Here is a 19,614-nt window from a genome sequence, read left to right on the forward strand (position 1 = left end):
TCAACAAACAGATGACCTACCTGTCCACAATTACCAATATCCTTATCCAAAACACAATATTTATATCAAGAGAAAGAAGCGACATGAAGAACAGAAGAGTAGGAACACAAACACAGTAAAAAGAAGAAACACAAAGAATGGAAGAATAGATTCAATTACACTTCTCTTAGCCAATGCAGTAGAATTTTAGGTGACATATAAAGATCATACCTGACTGTACCTCCCTCATACTGTGTGCAAATTCGATGAAAACTTGGCTGTTTCAAAACATACACCCACTTACCTTGCTGTATATTCTGAGGATACTTCCACATCATCAACTCTACGAGAGACTGGTAACCTGACGGGATCAACTATGGGCTGAGGGTCCAAACACTTATTTGTAAGCCACCATGACCGATCTCAAACAATCATCACTTCCTAAACTTCACAAAAAAAAACTGTAGCTTCCATCCCCATACACAAATGAAGATGAAAGTGTTGTGAAATCTAAATCAGTGTGTGACTCTTGATAAAAAAAGGTGCATAAGTTAGTGAACACTGAACAGTTACACCCACAAACTAACAGTTTCCGATATTTATCAGATGGTTCAGATGGCTCTGAGCACTATGGGACTCAACTGCTGTGGTCATCAGTCCCCTAGAACTTAGAACTACTTAAACCTAACTAACCTAAGGACATCACAAACATCCATGCCCGAGGCAAGATTCGAACCTGCGACCGTAGCGGCCACGCGGTTCCAAACTGAAGCGCTTAGAACCGCACGGCCACACTGGCCGGCGATATTTATCAGTTTGTAAACATCTTGTACTTATTTTTCAGGGTAGTCTTAAGAAAATATTTGTATATTTATTCATGTAAAATTATTGTACATCATTTTCCTGGATAATGATGCTATGTCCTTCACTGTTTTATATATCTGTGTATTTCCAGAATTTTATTTGTATATGTATTTATGTAAAATTATTGTTTGTCGTTTTCTTTGTTAATGATGCTATGGGTTTTTATGTATTACATTTTATACACTGTGAAAAAGAACATTAGTTAAAATTTATATACTTATATGGATATGGTGTCTGTTGTTTCGGACATGTCCAAAAGAACAGACACCATTGATGACCTGCAGCCATCTAGAACGAAATTGGAATTATATTAATACCTTCAGCTGTTGACGGGCATTGTTATATATCAATGGGGACAGGTGAAAATGTGTGCCCCAACCGGGTCTCGAATCCGGGATCTCCTGCTTACATAGCAAATGCTCTAGCCATCTGCGCCGCCGAGGGCATAGGGGATAGTGCGGCTGGAGGGACTATCTCATGCATGACTCCCGTGAGACCCACATTCTCACCTTGTATGTCCACACACTACATTGGCAGTATCCTACCCCAACACGATATATAATAAACTGATAACCTCTGCAGCTGCGATTCCGCAAGCTTTTGTAGAGGGCGTTATTGTTCTCGTTTATAAACCGACACCTGGAATTACTTCAGCCCGTTACCGCCCTCTCACCTTATTAAATACTGATTACAAGATTTTTGCGCGGTTATTGTTGGCGCGCTGCAGGCTTCTATTACTGTGTGTCCTCTCCACCGAGGAAGCTGTGCTAGGTAACATAGTTAACGTCCAGACATCCACCAGAGACTGTCGTGACGTGACTGCGCTGGCATAGGCGTGCATACTTCGTGCGGCGATCGTAGCTATAGTTTTTGACAGCGCTTTTGACATGGTGCGCCCTTTTCTATATTCTGTCTTAGAACGGATGGGCTTTCCTGACCGGTTCATCAGCGTCCTCCAGTGGCTCTTTAGCAGTGCGTTCACTGATCCAGGTCAATGGGCGTGTGGCGACTTCGATACCGATCCAACGATCGCTCTGGCAAAGCTGCCCCTATCCATGTACCTTTACGCATTGGCGCTGGAGCTGCTCATACAACTGCTGACGGAGCAGTTGTCCGGAATATCCTTATGCTGTTACACCTTTCGATGTCGCTCATACGCAGATGACCTCCTGCTCTCGGGAGAAGGTCGCACAGGTCCTCAACACCACTACGGCTCATGACAGGGCAGTTGGAAGTTGTGACGGAAATGGAAATGAGCGTTTGGCGTCATTGGCCGGGAGGCCCCTTGCGGGGCGGGTCCGGCCGCCTTGGTGCAGGTCTTATTACATTTGACGCCACATTGGGTGACCTACGCGCCGGATGGGGATTAAATGATGATGTAGACAGCACAAAACCCAGTCCCTGAGCGGAGAAAATTCCCGACCCAGCCGAGAATTGAACCAGGGCCCGTAGGACGACAATCCGTCACGCTGACCACTCAGCTATCGGGGCGGATGGACGTGGGTATGAATGTGCGCAAATCCACAGCGCTTCCCCCTAAAGATCTGGTGCCATTACCCTGCTTCCAACGTATCCGCTATCTTGGGATAACCTTTACGTCGTCAGCATATCGTACAGTGGCGGTCAACTATCGTCAAGTTCTGAGAATTACCCGTATGATTATCAGTCACAAATCCCTACGCCCCGTCGATCCTTTCCAGTGTGTTGCCTACCTGAATGCCTACGTAGCATCTAGAATGGTTCATATTGCGCAGTTTCTACCGATGGCAATTACGATAGGACGTTGTATTCAAGCGGCATTCGGATATTTTCTGACGGCTGGGTCCGTCTTCGAAGTATGCTGAGATACACTTACTCGCTCCCCACATGCAGGAGGGCTTGGTCTTACGAACGTACGCTATAGTGCAGCGGCACTTTACATGGCCACGATGCGTTCATTGTTCGCTCCGAACTCTCACTAACACGCCTGCCGCAGCCATAGGGTTTCTGTGTCCTACTCCTGAGTAGTATCGTAGAACGCAAGATCCCATAGTTGCGGTGGACTTTGATTTGGCGACACATTCATCTAAGTTTCTTTCTGACGCATATCAGATCGACTTGGTATTATGCGACCTGTGGGAGTGTCCAACTAAGCAGCGGCTCCATCCCGTAGGAGTGGCGTACTCTCCCCTCCGCGCAGTTTTCCATAGTGACGACGATGACCATCACCGATTCAAGTGTGTAGCCGTTGCGGATGGCTGGTTGTTGTGGCGACAAATGGTCGCGTGTTTTCTACGACTGCCGCCGCATGTTATTGACCCTGAGTCCTTTCTTTACCCACTGGTGGAATATTTTCCTGCCACAAAGTCTCGTGCGGTTCTCTGGATAAAGGGTTGGACCTTGGAATATGTAGAAACATCAAAAAAAGATTTGCATCACCATTGTTCCGAGAGTTCCGGAACCTGTACAGAAAAGTGGAATAGAGATCAACATAAACATCATTTCCGCCCTTTTTACTGCTCATGAAAACCACACATTGCATGTTGTACCACCATACAGCGAGACCTTCAGAGGTGGTGGTCCAGACTGCTGTACACTCTCGTACCTCTAATACCCAGTAGCACGTTCTCTTCCACTGATACATGCCTGTATTCGTCGTGGCACAAGTCCATCAAGGCACTGTTGGTCCCGGTTGTCCCACTCCTCAACGGCGATTCGGCGTAGATCTCCCAGAGTGGTTGGTGGGTCACGTCGTCCATAAACAGCCCTTTTCAACCTATCTCAGGCATGTTCGATAGGGTTCATTTCTGGAGAACACGCTGGCCACTCTAGTTGCGCGATGTCGTTATCCTGAAGGAAGTCAGTCACAAGTTGTGCACGATGGAGACGATAACAGTCGTCAATGAAGACGAATGCCACGCCAATATACTGCCGATATGGTTGCACTATCGGTCAGAGGATGGCATTCACGTATCGTACAGCCGTTACAGCGCCTTCCATGACCACCAGCGGCGTACGTCGAGAGCACGTAATGCCACCCCATAACAGCAGGGAATCTCCACCTTGCTGCACTGGCTGGACAGTGTGTCTAATGCGTTCAGCCTGACCGGGTTGCCTCCAAACACGTCTCCGACGATTGTCTGGTTGAAGGCATAATCGACACTCATCGGTGAAGAGAACGTGATACCAATCCTGAGCAGTGCATTCGGCATGTTGTTGGGCCCATCTGTACCGCGCTGCATGGTGTCTCGGTCGCAAAGATGGACCTCGTCATGGACGTTAGAAATTAAGTAACTCATCATGCAGTCTATTGCGCACAGTTTGCGTCGTAACACGACATTCTGTGGCTGCACGAAAAGCATTGTTCAACATGGTGGCGTTGCTGTCAGGGTCCCTCCTAACCTTAATCCGTAGGTAGCGGTCATCCACTGCAGTAGTAGCCGTTGGGAGGCCTGAGCGAGGCATGTCATCGACAGTTCCTGTCTCTCTGTATCTCCTCCATGTCCGAACAACATCGCTTTGGTTCACTCCGAGACGCCTGGACACTTCCCTTGTTGAGAGCCCTTCCTGCCACAAAGTACCAATGCGGACGTGATCGAACCGCATTATTGACCGTCTAGGCATGGTTGAACTACAGACAACACGAGTCGTATACCTCCTTCCTGGCGGAATGACTGGAACTGACTGGCTGTCGGACCCCCTCCGCCTAATAGGCGCCGCTCATGCATGGTTGTTTATATCTTTGGGCGGGTTTAGTGACATCTCTGAACAATCAAAGGGAATGTGTCTGTAATACAATATCCACAGTCAACGTCTATCTTCAGGAGTTCTGGGAACCGGGGCGATGCGAAACTTTTTTTGATGTGTGTACATTGAGATGCTCATCGCTCGTATCGTGATTTTTGGCGTTACTTATAGACTGCACATGCGGAGATTGTGCGCTGTTTCCGTTATCGCATGCATTTTGCCAATTACCTTAATAACATTTTTACCTCGTCCTCACAAAGTTGGTGTGTTCGTGTCGTGGCAGGCGCCAGTCCGGTTCGGAACAAAACATGACGCGCCTACATCTTGGACTGGGCCCACCTTCCATCTTTCATCAGTTTGTGTGGTTTCCGGGATTCCGGATTGGTGGATTAGTTTTAATTTTGTCTATTGTATATATGTGCAAAAAATAGATAAATGAGTATGATAAAAATGAACGACGTGAGGATGGGAGGGGGCAGGAATCGTAGCCAGACCTCGGGATTCGACCCCTGCCCACTTTGTCTCCTCCAGCCTGTAGCTGACTGTGACCAGAGCATTTTCCCGCGAAAGGGAAACGATCCGAGTTCGAGTCTCGGCCCGGCACACAGTTTTAATCTGCCAAGAAGCTTCTTATCAGCGTACACTCCGCTCCAGAATGAAAATTTCACTGTGAATGCCTTTCTGTTTTTTGTAAAATAAAATCTTTTTGTGTGTTTTCGTATTATAATGTAACTTAATTACCAATGTCTTCAAGACAATATCTACACACAGTGTGATGGTTACGAAATAGACAAATCAGAAGTTGTCGCTGGCCGCTGCATGCCCTATGGGCCAGCTACGTATTCACTTTGTGCCGTTTTTTCATTTTCTCTTCGACGCTGTCGTAGCTCTCGCATTTGCTCGGCACTCAGATTCCTAGGCGTTTTGGATTCCTTTCGACGCGAACTTTCCTCTGACTTGTGTTTTCTGTAGTTCCGAGCATACTTGCGAGTAATGTGAGACATCTTTCATTTTTTTGTCATTTTCAGTTTAATATCGGTTTTCACTTACATTCCGTCGAATATTTTTATTGTCTCACTTTGAGTCCTAGTAGTGCTCCGCAAGCTCTTCACAATGGCGCATAAATCACTATCCTAGCAAAACTCGTTTCCACGCCACACTAATTTATAATTTTATAAAAGCTAATTCGTAACAATCACGCTTGCACCTATACAGGCACGATGACATCGCAGGTAGAACAAATGTAGCACGACAAACACCTACGGACATGATCTACCCGCTGCGAGATCAACCATTGTTTACGCAGTGTTAGTGTCCTATTTATTATTCAAATCTGACACTATTTTGTTACACGAGGAAGTTCGACCGACGAGTGAACTGACGTTCTCAGATCAATAGACAATACGTATTTAGTTTTAACTTTTAATTAGATCTGAAAATATCCAGAGATTTAGAAACTAGTCATACTGTAATTAAATGTGCGACTGGGACTGAAAAATAAATTGTTTTAAATATCAGTACAGTTGCTGACTTCTCTTGTCTATAGTGAAATACGACGGTGCTCTCCGGAAACCCGTTTGGGCACATTTAGAGGACGTATGTTCTAAGATGACTGTGCGGCTATTAGGCTGCCATCAACACCTATCTCGTATACGAATCATGTGAAATAATCACATTTACGCAGTCGTATTCCCTCGCTCAGTACGCGAATGGAACAGGAAAGGAAATTTATAATAATAATAACAATAATAACGTCATGTGGTTCAATGACCTGGTGCAAGCCCTTCGATTGGACGCTTTGCCGGAGGCTTGCGTGTCCCTAACCTACTCCCTCCATCCAGCCGGGGAAAGGGTCCCTACAGTTTGGCGTGCAATCCGAACCACGTGTCGCTGCTGGCGACTCCTCATTTCGTTGAGAGGTGGACGATAGGTTAAAACGCAAGCTGAAAAATCTGTTGTCTGACCAGGATTATATCCCCCTATCTGTCGATTTCTAGGTAAGCGCTATACAGCTTTTTTTCCTGTCTATCCGTTTATTCGTCATCAGTTCAGTACGGATGTCGCATGGTATCTGCCGACTTCCCTCTTGATACGAACGTCTCTCAGTTTTTCGTTACACAGTGTAGCCAGTGGCCTGATCGAGTACGCTGAGCTACCGTGCCGGCACGAGTATACCAACAGGACGGACAGGAAATCTATAACATTGATACGATGGACCGTCGGCCATGCACTGTACAGTAGCTTGCGAAGTATTTATATAGATGTAGATATAGATGTGCCTGAGTCAAACGCGTGGGAAACTGACAGCGTCCTGGAGAGCGGTGTGCTGACTCTTCGTTCCTCCTTACCGCATCCAGAGGATACCATCAGTAAAAGATGACCGCTATTCCGCTGAATAGGTCAGGAGCTCACTACACGCAGGAGGCGGCTACACGGGTAGCAGAGGCTGTGTGGCTTGCACTGGGCGTTTTTTTTTTAATTAGACGGTTTCGAGGAAACACAAAAAGGGCTTCCTTCTCAAAGGCTGCAGGTCGATCACAGGAAAAACGTAGATACAGGAACCACCGGTATAACAGCTCCAAATTGCCGTAGCTGTGTTGGGCAAGTAAAAGAGCTCCAAGCGCTAATATAAAGCACTGATGCTCAAGTCGTAATAGTTATTGACAGCTGGCTAAAGCCGCAGATAAGTTCAGCCGAAGATTTTGCGAAGAACCTAACTGTTTGCAGAAAGGATGGGCTAAACACAGTGGGCGGTGGCGTCTTTGTTGCTATTAGAAGTAGTTTATCTTGTAGGGAAGTTTAAGCAGATTGTTCTCGTGAGTTAGTATGGACAGAGGTCATTCTTGACAACCGGACTAAAATAATACACTACTGGCCATTAAAATTGCTACACAAAGAAGAAATGCAGATGATAAACGGGTATTCATTGGACAAAAATGTTATACTAGAACTGACATGTGATAACATTTTCACGCAATTTGGGTGCATAGATCGTGAGAAAGCAGTACCCAGAACAACCACCTCTGGCCGTAATAACAGCCTTGATACGCCTGGGCATTGAGTCAAACAGAGCTTGGATGGCGTGTACTGGTACAGCTGCCCATGCAGCTTCAACGCGATACCACAGTTCATCAAGAGCAGTGACTGGCTTATTCTGACGAGCCAGTTGCTCGGCCACCATTGACCAGACGTTTTCAATTGGTGAGAAATGTGGAGAATGTGCTGGCCAGGGCAGCAGTCCAACATTTTCTGTATCCAGAAAGGCCCGTACAGGATCTGCAACATGCGGACGTGCATTATCCTGCTGAAATGTAGGGTTTTTCAGGGATCGAATTGTAGAGCCACGGGTCGTAACACATCTGAAATATAACGTCCACTGTTCAAAGTGTCGTCAATGTGAACAAGAGGTGACCGAGACGTGTAACCATTGGCACCCCATACCATCACGCCGGGTGATACGCCAGTATTGTGATGACGAATACACGCTTCCAATGTGCGTTCACCGCGATGTCGCCAAACACGGATGCGACCATCATGATGCTGTAAACAAAACCTGGATTCATCCGACAAAATGACGTTTTGCCATTCGTGCACCCAGGTTCGTCGTTGAGTACACCATCGCAAGCGCTCCTGTCTGTGATGCAGCGTCAAGGGTAACCGCAACCATGGTCTCCGAGCTGATAGCCCATGCTGCTGCAAACGTAGTCGAACTGTTCGTGCAGATGGTTGTTGTCTTGCAAACGTCCCCATCTGTTGAGTCAGGGATCGAGACGTGGCTGCACGATCCGATACAGCCATGCGGATAAGATGCCTGTCATCTCGACTGCTAGTGATACGAGGCCGTTGGAATCCAGCACGGCGTTCCGTATTACCCTCCTGAACCCACCGATTCCATATTCTGCTAACAGTCATTGGATCTCGATCAACGCGAGCAGCAATGTCGTAATACGATAAACTGCAATCGCGATAGGCTACAATCCGACTTTTATCAAAGTCGGATACGTGATGGTACGCGCTTCTCCTCCTTACATGAGGCATCACAACAACGTTTCACCAGGGAACGCCGGTCAACTGCCGTTTGTGTATGAGAAATCGGTTGGAAACTTTAATCATGTCAGCACGTTGTAAGTGTCGCCACCGGCGCCAACCTTGTGTGAATGCTCTGAAAAGCTAATCATTTGCATGTCACAGCATCTTCTTCCTGTCGGTTAAATTTCGCGTCTGTAGCACGTCATCTTCGTGGTGTAGCAATTTTAATGGCCAGTAGTGTAATTGGATCCTTTTACCGACCTCCCAACTCAGATGATACAATTGCTGAAAGTTCAAAGACAATTTGACTTTATTTTAAACCCTTATTTGACTCATACAGTTATAGTTGGTGGTGACTTGAATTTACCCTCGATATGTTGGCGAAAATACGTGTTTAAATCCGGAGGTACGCATAAAACATCGTTCAAAATCTTTGAAAATTATTTCGAGCAGTTAGTTCATGAGCCCATGCGAATAGTAAACGGTTGTGAAAACACACTTGACCTCTTAGCAACAAATAATCCTCAGCTAATAACGAGCATCAAAACGGATGCCGGGAATAGTAAACACAGGGGTGTCGTGGCGAGACTGAATATTGTAACCCCAAATCCTCCAAAAATAAACGAAAAATATACTTATTCAAAAAATCAGATAAAGATTCACTTGACGTCTTCCTCAGAGACAATCTCCACTCCTTCCAGATGAATAATGTAAGTGCAGAACAGGTGTGGCTTGAAATCAAAGAAACAGTATCTACAGTAATTGAGAGATTTATACCAAATAAATTAACAAACGACGCAGCTGATCCCTAATGATACACAAAACGTGTCAGACGGAACACTGTTGCAGAAACAAAGAAAAAAGCATGCCAAATTTAAACGAACTAAAATCTCTAAGATTGGTGATCTTTTACAGAATCTCGAAATTTAGCGCGGACTTCAATGCGAGATGCTGACAGTAGTTTCAGTGACGAAACTGTGACTCGAAACCTGGCAGAAATTCCAAAGAGATTCTGGTCGGATGTAAAGTATGCTAGCGGAAGGACACTTCTCTGCGCGATAGCAATCGAGAAACTATCGACGACAGTGCTCCCAAAGCAGAGTTACTAAACACAGCCTTCCGGAAATCCTTCACCAAAGAAGACGAAGTAAATGTTTCAGAATTCGAATGAAGAACAGCTGCTAGCATGAGTTACTTAGAAGTAGATATCCTCAGAGTAGTGAAGCAACTTAAATCATTTACTAAAAGCAAATCTTCTGCTCCACACTGTATACCAATTAGATTTCTTTCAGAGTATGCAATAGCTCCATACCTAACAATCATATGCAACTGCTCGCTCGACGAAAGATCCGTACCCAAAGACTGGAATGCTGCGCGTGCTTTAACAGATTTCATTATACATTTTACTAAATTAAATTTTTGGTAGGGTTTTCACTAGTAGACTGAAGAAAAAAAACAACATTAGTGTTTAATATCCCGTCGAGAACGAGATCATTAGCACTAGCTCCGATTATGGAAGGATGAGGAAGGAAATCGGCCGCGCCCTTTCAAAAGAACCATCGCGGTGTTTTTCTGGAGCGATTTAGGGACATCACGGGAAACCTATGTCTAGATGGCAGCATAGGGATTTGAAATGTCGTCCTCCCGAATGCCGATCGAATGTGCTAAACACCGCGCTGGGTGACAGCGAGACTGATTCACGAGGAAGGATGCTTCCATAATTTTAAATTATTTTAATGATGATTGTGTAAATACACTCCTGGAAATTGAAATAAGAACACCGTGAATTCATTGTCCCAGGAAGGGGAAACTTTATTGACACATTCCTGGGGTAAGATACATCACATGATCACACTGACAGAACCACAGGCACATAGACACAGGCAACAGAGCATGCACAATGTCGGCACTAGTACAGTGTATATCCACCTTTCGCAGCAATGCAGGCTGCTATTCTCCCATGGAGAAGATCGTAGAGATGCTGGATGTAGTCCTGTGGAACGGCTTGCCATGCCATTTCCACCTGGCGCCTCAGTTGGACCAGCGTTCGTGCTGGACGTGCAGACCGCGTGAGACGACGCTTCATCCAGTCCCAAAACATGCTCAATGGGGGACAGATCCGGAGATCTTGCTGGCCAGGGTAGTTGACTTACACCTTCTAGAGCACGTTGGGTGGCACGGGATACATGCGGACGTGCATTGTCCTGTTGGAACAGCAGGTTCCCTTGCCGGTCTAGGAATGGCAGAACGATGGGTTCGATGACGGTTTGGATGTACTGTGCACTATTCAGTGTCCCTTCGACGATCACCAGTGGTGTACGGCCAGTGTAGGAGATCGCTCCCCACACCATGATGCCGGGTGTTGGCCCTGTGTGCCTCGGTCGTATGCAGTCCTGATTGTGGCGCTCACTTGCACGGCGCCAAACACGCATACGACCATCACTGGCACCAAGGCAGAAGCGACTCTCATCGCTGAAGACGACACGTCTCCATTCGTCCCTCCATTCACGCCTGTCGCGACACCACTGGAGGCGGGCTGCACGATGTTGGGGCGTGAGCGGAAGACGGCCTAACGGTGTGCGGGACCGTAGCCCAGCTTCATGGAGACGGTTGCGAATGGTCCTCGCCGATACCCCAGGAGCAACAGTGTCCCTAATTTGCTGGGAAGTGGCGGTGCGGTCCCCTACGGCACTGCGTAGGATCCTACGGTCTTGGCGTGCATCCGTGCGTCGCTGCGGTCCGGTCCCAGGTCGACGGGCACGTGCACCTTCCGCCGACCACTGGCGACAACATCGATGTACTGTGGAGACCTCACGCCCCACGTGTTGAGCAATTCGGCGGTACGTCCACCCGGCCTCCCGCATGCCCACTATACGCCCTCGCTCAAAGTCCGTCAACTGCACATACGGTTCACGTCCACGCTGTCGCGGCATGCTACCAGTGTTAAAGACTGCGATGGAGCTCCGTATGCCACGGCAAACTGGCTGACACTGACGGCGGCGGTGCACAAATGCTGCGCAGCTAGCGCCATTCGACGGCCAACACCGCGGTTCCTGGTGTGTCCGCTGTGCCGTGCGTGTGATCATTGCTTGTACAGCCCTCTCGCAGTGTCCGGAGCAAGTATGGTGGGTCTGACACACCGGTGTCAATGTGTTCTTTTTTCCATTTCCAGGACTGTAGATAATATTATCTGTTCCATATTTAACTATCGTTTCGAGTGATACCTCATGGCAATGATGGGAGCTACAAGCTGGTCAGCTACAGAGGCGTCAGTATCTGACGGGAAAAGAAGTAAACAGCCACCGCAACTCCAGAGAACAGTTCGGCTTCAGATGCGACAGCGATCGGACGTGTCGTTACTTCTGCGAAACCGTAGCTCGAGTTGCTTACGTCTAGTGAACAATTGAAGGGTTTTCCTTATAGTGTGTGAATAATGGTCTTACATTTGATACGGTTATCTGTAAAAAATGTTTTGTGACATTCTCTCGGTAACGACGAGCCCCACTATGTATATTGGGGTGCAAGGTTAAGAGGGGCGGGGAGGGGAGGTGATTTCGACGTCCCCTCTGAGTAACATCGACAACAACTAGTTGTCAAGTGGCTACATCGAGGTGCAGCTCCCTTCCAAAGTCCTCCAGGAATTACACTGTCCAGCTAAATTAATGTGACCACCTGTCAAAAGCCTGACTAACCAACTTTTGCAGCGTGGACCGGTGCGGGAGGTGTAGGAAGAGTGTCAGTATGGTTCTGGAAGGTGCCGACAGGATGTGGAGCCATGCCGATTCCACGGCCGTGGTCAGCTTCAAACCACGCACTTACGCAACAAGCTGTCTGTCACGTTGCCTTGACCTGCTGATAGATGGCATCGTGCCAAGGAAAACCGAACAGCGTGTGGGGATAGCGGTGGTGGATTTCACGAGCTCCCTCGTCCGGCCTGGGCCCTTCCGACGATTGTTGTAGGATACTTTCTTTCAGTTCGATGGAGCATAAAACGCAATTCAACAGAAAAGGGCACCTGTCGTCAGTCAGTGGATATCCAGCTGCGGTACTGACGTCCAATTTTCAGCCTTCGACGCCCATGGACAGCGATCAGCGTTGGTGCATGAACCAGGCGTCTGCTGCGGAGACCCATACACAGCAACGTTCGCTGAACGGTCGTTTAGGAGACACTGTTGGTAGCCCCTTGGTTCATCAGCGATTTGCGCAATACGATATCGATTGCACTGTTTTCCGCGTCCTCCCGCACGCTTTGCATAGCCTCAACTGCTAGTGCTGCCATTTGCTGCCAGTGAGTGGCTGAACCGTGTACTTCGGACATCACGATAGATGCTATCAGCCATTCGTTAGCGCTCGTTCAGAGTGAATCCATAATACACCTTCCTGTTTCTCCAGCGCATTATTGAGCCCTGGAAAGGAAAGACGTAAGAGTAGCCCTAGAGCCACAGGGTGCAGAGAGCCACATTTTTATCCAAAATGTCCATAAAAACAACTCACCGTCCACTTTCTGTATTTTTGTGGAAATCGAATTGAAAACTCCACACAAAGCTAAATTCTTAGTCAACAATGAAGTATTTAAGTCTAAAAACATAGAAACTTACATTCCTTCTTTCTTTGTTCACAGTCTGGGAGTAACAAGAAAAGCAGATACAGAACTTGAAAGTGTGGAGATTTTGGAAGTCGTGCAATCAGTCTTCTCCATTATAGGTGTTCGCAGGTTTACGAAGTGATATGGTGAGGAACAAACTGTTAAATTGCAGACCCACTTGTTAACCTTTCAATTCCAGACTTTAACGGAAGCTGTGTCTATCCATGGAACTGGATATCTCTAGGTCCTTACGTGCTCACTGTCAGGCAGTATTTTAATTGCCTTCGTCGCGAACACATCAGTGAACAATGTCGATCCCAGATGAGATGCGTCAAATGTAGTAGACGTCATGTTGCTTAATCCTGCGCCTCTTCTATTGCTATTTGTGCACATTTTGTGGTACAACACCCACCCACGAATCGGTCCTGTCCTGAATATCACATGCGGCGATGACCCCAAAAATTAACTATATTCAGTAACCTTGACTTCAGGGACGCTCTGACTGCTGCTCGTATGCCAACCAACGCGTCCTTCACTGGCGGATAACATTTCTTGCCTGCGCCGATCATTGCTGCTCCGACAAATTTCAACGCTCCAGATTTTCAAAGCACGCAACTTTTCCCACTGATGCCCGCCACAAGCACTCAAGATCAACAGCGCGGAAGTAGGGACGGAACCCAATGTCTTGATGTTCCTCAGCAGACAACCACCGATCATTGGCCTTACCAGCTGCGGGCGGAAACAAGCAAACACAGTAATGTACGCGAATGGTGTAAGTACGGCACCCTGCTATATCGCAAGCAACGTTCAGCCACACCTATAAACCAGAATCCTTGTCAATCTGGAGTTCACATGTTAGCAACGGCATAAGTACCTAATCAACGACAGCCTCCAGTTCACGGCGAAGTTACCGATAAGATAATAAAGGTTACTGACATTGTCTTTCAGAATATGCAACAAAACAATGTTATGATCGATACCAATGTACGGCACCTCGTAACGAGCATATTTCATTCTCTTTCTGTCCGAATTATGAAGCCTATAAAAGTATTTCAGCGGGACATTAGATAAGGTAACACCAATAGAGAAAGCTTGCAGACAGACTTATTCATTAAGATGCGTGCCCATCGATTTTGCCCTGTTTTTCTTTTCCTTTATTGTTATTTCATCCATTTCGTCCTATGTGGGCGAGGAGCGGGCTGTCAACAGTAAAATATTCCTCTCTTCAGCCAAACGAATTTATAATAATAACACAAACAAAATTTGGGTCTGTTTTTCTACTTTAAAATAAAAATGGAAGGCGGAGAGTTAAAAAAGGAAAATATATACAGTTTAAAAACACATCGCAGGGAGGTGAAATTCTTCTGATAAGAAACACAGAAGCACTGCACTTTCACTTAAAATTTGAAGGACCTGCACAGAGTGAGAAGTATTGTCAGAGGACATAGTATGTTCCATAGGGTTGAGGGGTGTGGGTAAGATAGAGATCCGTTAGGTAGGAAAATTATAGAGATGATAGGTAGGATTTGAGGAGCATAATGGGAAATACAGACAATGGGAAGGGTGAAGAGTAGTGCAGTGTGTGGGTATGGTAGTGGTTACAAAAAGAAAGGGGTAGGGATAGATAGAGAGGGAAAGGAGAGAGGAGACCTGATATGGAATGGGGTAGGTGGGAGAAGAGTTAAAGTTGGTAGGGGCTGATCTCAACTTCTGGGAGAGAGAGTTGGTTGAAGTTGTGTTGGGATAGGATATGGAGTCTGTGTAGATGTAGGGACCGAGGGATGTGTTTGTGAAGGCGCAGCAGCATTCTGGGGTTGGTAATCAGAGGGGAGACAATGGGGTTATTAGAATCTAGTCTGTGGGTAGTATAGGAGATGAGGAGGTGTTCGATGTAGGTGGGGGAGGGGGGGGGGGAATTCGAAGAGATGGTAGACGGTCCATGTGGGAGAATGTAAACGAACGCGGAAAGCGAGAACGAGTGCATGGCATTCGAGGATTTGAAATGACTTACAGAACTTCGGTGGTTTGTCCGGTGCCGACTGAGACAGCAAAGATATTAGCGCGTGGCTTCACGCCGAGACGGCGCGAACCAAGGCGGCGAGTATAAATCTGAAGTGAGACCCCATGCACGGAGAGAGGTGGCGGTAGTGAACCGTGGACATGCTTCAGACGGCCAGCTTTGGGTATTGCTGTTGTGTATACGCCATAGAAGAGGATAGCGCGAGGACAGATGGGTGGCCGCTGCCAGCCAAAGGGTATGTGGCAGACCGACGAAGTCTGTTGGCGAAGGGCTCGCGGCTATAGCACCGAGTTTGGTATCGACGTGTGATAAAGGCTGCGATCTGGCTTGCCTGTGAAACTACGGTGAGCATTAAAGAACTTTTATAAAGAAGTTCCTTGACTTTCGACCAGCATGCCGTAACCTTGCTCTGTGTTTAAGACTTAAATCTGCTTTCAGCTGTGAAGGAGAGGCAAACACGAAGCCAAGTATGTGATCTGTTTTCTCACGCTTAAATTAATACTGGAATTTTGAAAGGCACTGATGTTACTCGCGCGGTTCCTGACTGAAGCGCCTAGAACCGCTCGGCCACCCCGGCCGGCTCTTGGGCGTTCTCTCAGTAAATTACGCCTTGTATCGTAAGTAAGATAGCTGCTCGGCAGAGATTGCACTTGTTTAATGGTGTCTTATTTTGCTTTTAAATATTTAATCTAGCTGTTTCTTTACTGGTCAGTTATGAACGCCGTTGGTTATAGAATATTTGCTTATTAGCTGAGAGTTAATAATGGCCACTTGATAATGCTGTGTTATTTGCTTTAAATATTAAATCTGTTTAATTGCTCAGCCACTGCCACTTACCTAATGTTATGAGGTTTTCTATCAATAATGAATTAACTATTTAACTATTTTATTGGTCAGTCACGACCGTTTGGGATACAGAAATCTAACGAATAATTGAGAAAGGTACGTGGAGTTAGAATTGAGACGGCTCTTTGGAAATAGTGGGTTTGAATTCTTTTGAGGAAAAAGTAATTTTCTGTAACTTACTGGAGTCAAGAGACTTAATACAAGCCATTTAAATGAAACTGTTTTTCCTAACAGAAGGGCTATAATTGTACTGTACTTTGGAATTAATTATGCTGATGCTTTGTTTTATTGGCCAGAAACGTTTTTACTACTGTAAGTCTTTTCCTCTATTGCTAAAGTTCCGTTGTGTATACTGAGTGCCCTGGTGTTAAAAACAGATGTTGAAAAGAGCTCAGTGGCTTTCCACTCTGAGACCAACAAACCAGCTCCAAGGTTACGTATCACCCAGTCCCTGCCCCCTTTATCCTTCCTTAATGCGTGCGTTTCACATTTGTCAGCCTGACATAGTCCTCTTATGCAAAATATTGTTCTAGTTTCTGCACATTGTTTGCTTCAAAAATTATTTCGTCGGGGAGAGGGAGGGGGGTATGGCGGGGGGGGGGGGGGGGGGGGCGTCTCGATGGGCAGTGTGACGTTGCTGTATTGGTGAAACATTCGCTGCCGCATAAACCATATCCGCTCAGTGTAAGAAAAAACCATATCGAATTAGTTGTTGTGCGGATATAATCTGCTCGCAGATCCCTTGCAGTTGTCCCGGTGTATAAGTCTCCCCACCATAGTGACGACTCGAGACAGTCAGTAGGCCATCTTCGGGTATCCTTGGGAGACAGAAACAGCAGGGCTTTGATGAGTGTTATTGAAGGAAACAAGTTAATAACTTAGTGATTGTCGACAACTGAACTCGTAACTGGTATATTCACCATTCAGAAGACATTCTGCTAATAGATGCAACACATTGCACCCCCCTGTTTAACTGAACTTTCTAATTGGCTCGTTATTTTCCATGGGGTCCGATGATTTCCCAGTAGAGTTCCACATTAATATAAACGTTGATACTACACAAATATGGCCGTGCGGGATTAGCCGAGCGGTCTAGGGCGCTGCAGTCATGGACTATGCGGCTGGTCCCGGCGGAGGTTCGAGTCCTCCCTCGGGCATGGGTGTGCGTGTCTGTCCTTAGGATAATTTAGGTTAAGTAGTGTGTAAGCTTAGGGACTGATGACCTTAGCAGTTAAGTCCCATAAGAGTTCACACACATTTGAACAATTTTTTTACACAAATATGTTACTCTAATAGTAAGCGGAAAATTGCGGAAGCCAATTGGAACAAACGTAATGACACAGTTCGACGAACAATCGAGAACATGTGACGTGACTTAGGGGAAGAAGACGCCTAACAAGCATTAACAAATGCTATGAAATTCGTAGTGGAGGTCAGAATTACTAAGAAAGAAAGAGTTTACTGTTATGAAGCAACATTCTCTTTGGTGGATCCTGAATGCTCTCAAGAAATTGCAAACTGCAGACTTCCTCTGAAAACCTATTATCAGAAATCCATGTTGTTTAATTTCTTGAAAGTGCAAAGTCAATGCTCGCGTTTGTGTTAACAAATTCCTGAAAAAATAAAAGGCACTTGGATTAAATTTTGCCTTTCACGTAAAAAAGCAACAACTATGACAAGCATTTGGTAGAAAACAAAGGCTTTTAGAAATATCCGACTGCCTTCCCCACCTCCACTGCCTGGTTAGAGTAATTTATCGATATGCTCGCTTCTTTCACGGTTTCTTTTCTAAACTATCCCTCTTCTGTTGAAGATGACTGTCATCATATACTACTTCGTCCTTTCTCTCAAGAAGAACTGACGAACCTTTAAAGTCTTAGTGTCAACTGTCCTGGTATTAAGACACGAAGGAATTAAAGACATTAGCTGCCTGCGGGCACTGATTTATATCAATGGCGCAAGTTGAAAATTTGAGCCGGATCGGGATTCTAACCCGGGTCTCCTGCTTAGCAGGCAGATGCGCTGACCACTACGCCATCCGGACACAGTGGTCACCATAACCGCACGGTCTATCCTAGCGCGTCTCCAGTGAGACTCAAGTTCTCAACTTACTCGTATGCCACACACTAACGATGTGGTGCACCTGCTCATTAGTCTCATTACTCGCGTCATCTCGTCGGTTCCCATAAGGGTTCGAGCTTGGTGTGCATGTTTCCTAGTACTGATTTCATTCATTACTCTATGCTTCCGAAACTGCCTACAGAAGCGAAAGATTTGCTCTTATACATTTTTAATCGGTATTGGATACAACAGGACCTCATGGACGACGCAAGTTATAATTCCAGTTCTGAAAAATGAGAAAGATCCAAATACAGCCTCTAAATATCGATCCGTAGCGGTACTTTCTTGTGTAGCAAAAAAACTGAAGAAGTGTGGTAAAAAGGAGACTGCAATGGTGGCTTGAAAACTGTAATTTGATGCCTCGGAGTCAATATGGATTCAGAAAAGGCAAAGGGAATATGATCAATCTACAGGGTGGTCCATTGATCGTGACCGGTCCAAATATCTTACGAAATAAGCGTCAAACGAAAAAACTACAAAGAACGAAACTTGTCTAGCTTGAAGGGGGAAACCAGATGGCGCCATGGTGGGCCCGCTAGATGGCGCTGCCATAGGTCAAACGGATATCAAATGCGTTTTTTTAAATAGGAACCCCCATTTTTTATTACATATTCAAGTAGCACGTAAAAAATATGAATGTTTTAGTTGGACCACTTTTTTCGCTTTGTGATAGATGGCGCTGTAATAGTCACAAACACATGGCTCACAATTTTAGACGAATAGTTGATAACAGGTAGGTTTTTTAAATTAAAATACAGAACGCAGGTACGTTTGAACATTTTATTTCGGTTGTTACAATGTGATACATGTACCTTTGTGAACTTATCATTTCTGAGAACGCATGCTGTTACAGCGTGATTACCTCTAAGTAGCACATTAATGCGATAAATGCTCGAAATGATGTCCGTCAACCTCAATGCATTTGACAATACGTGTAACGACATTCCTCTCAACAGCGAGTAGTTCGCCTTCCGTAATGTCCGCACACGCATTGACAATGCGCTGACGCATGTTTTCAGGCGTTGTCGGTGGACCACGATAGCAAATATCCTTCAACATTCCCCACAGAAAGAAATCCGGGGACGTCAGATCCGGTGAACGTGCGGGTCATGGTATGGTGCATCGACGACCAATCCACCTGTCATGAAATATGCTATTCAATACCGCTTCAACCGCACGCGAGCTATGTGCCGGACATCCATCATGTTGGAAGTACACCGTCATTCTGTCATGCAGTGAAACATCTTGTAGTAACATCGGTAGAACATTACGTAGTAAATCAGCATACATTGCACCATTTAGACTGCCATCGATAAAATGGGGGCCAATTATCCTTCCTCCCATAATGCCACACATTAACCCACCAAGGTCGCTGATGTTCCACTTGTCACAGCCATAGTGGATTTTCCGTTGCCCAATAGTGCATATTATGCCGGTTTACGTT

At 46.0% G+C, this 19,614-nt stretch overlaps 1 non-coding gene across 1 annotated transcript; it reads right to left on the minus strand.

The window, feature by feature from the left end:
* Positions 1-18,020: 18,020 nt before the first annotated feature.
* Positions 18,021-18,093, minus strand: Trnas-gcu (transfer RNA serine (anticodon GCU)). The gene has a single exon. It is a non-coding gene; the product is annotated as a tRNA-Ser (tRNA).
* Positions 18,094-19,614: the final 1,521 nt, after the last annotated feature.

Source organism: Schistocerca cancellata, chromosome 4 (assembly GCF_023864275.1).
Source record: "Schistocerca cancellata isolate TAMUIC-IGC-003103 chromosome 4, iqSchCanc2.1, whole genome shotgun sequence".
Taxonomy (NCBI): Eukaryota; Metazoa; Arthropoda; class Insecta; order Orthoptera; family Acrididae; genus Schistocerca; species Schistocerca cancellata.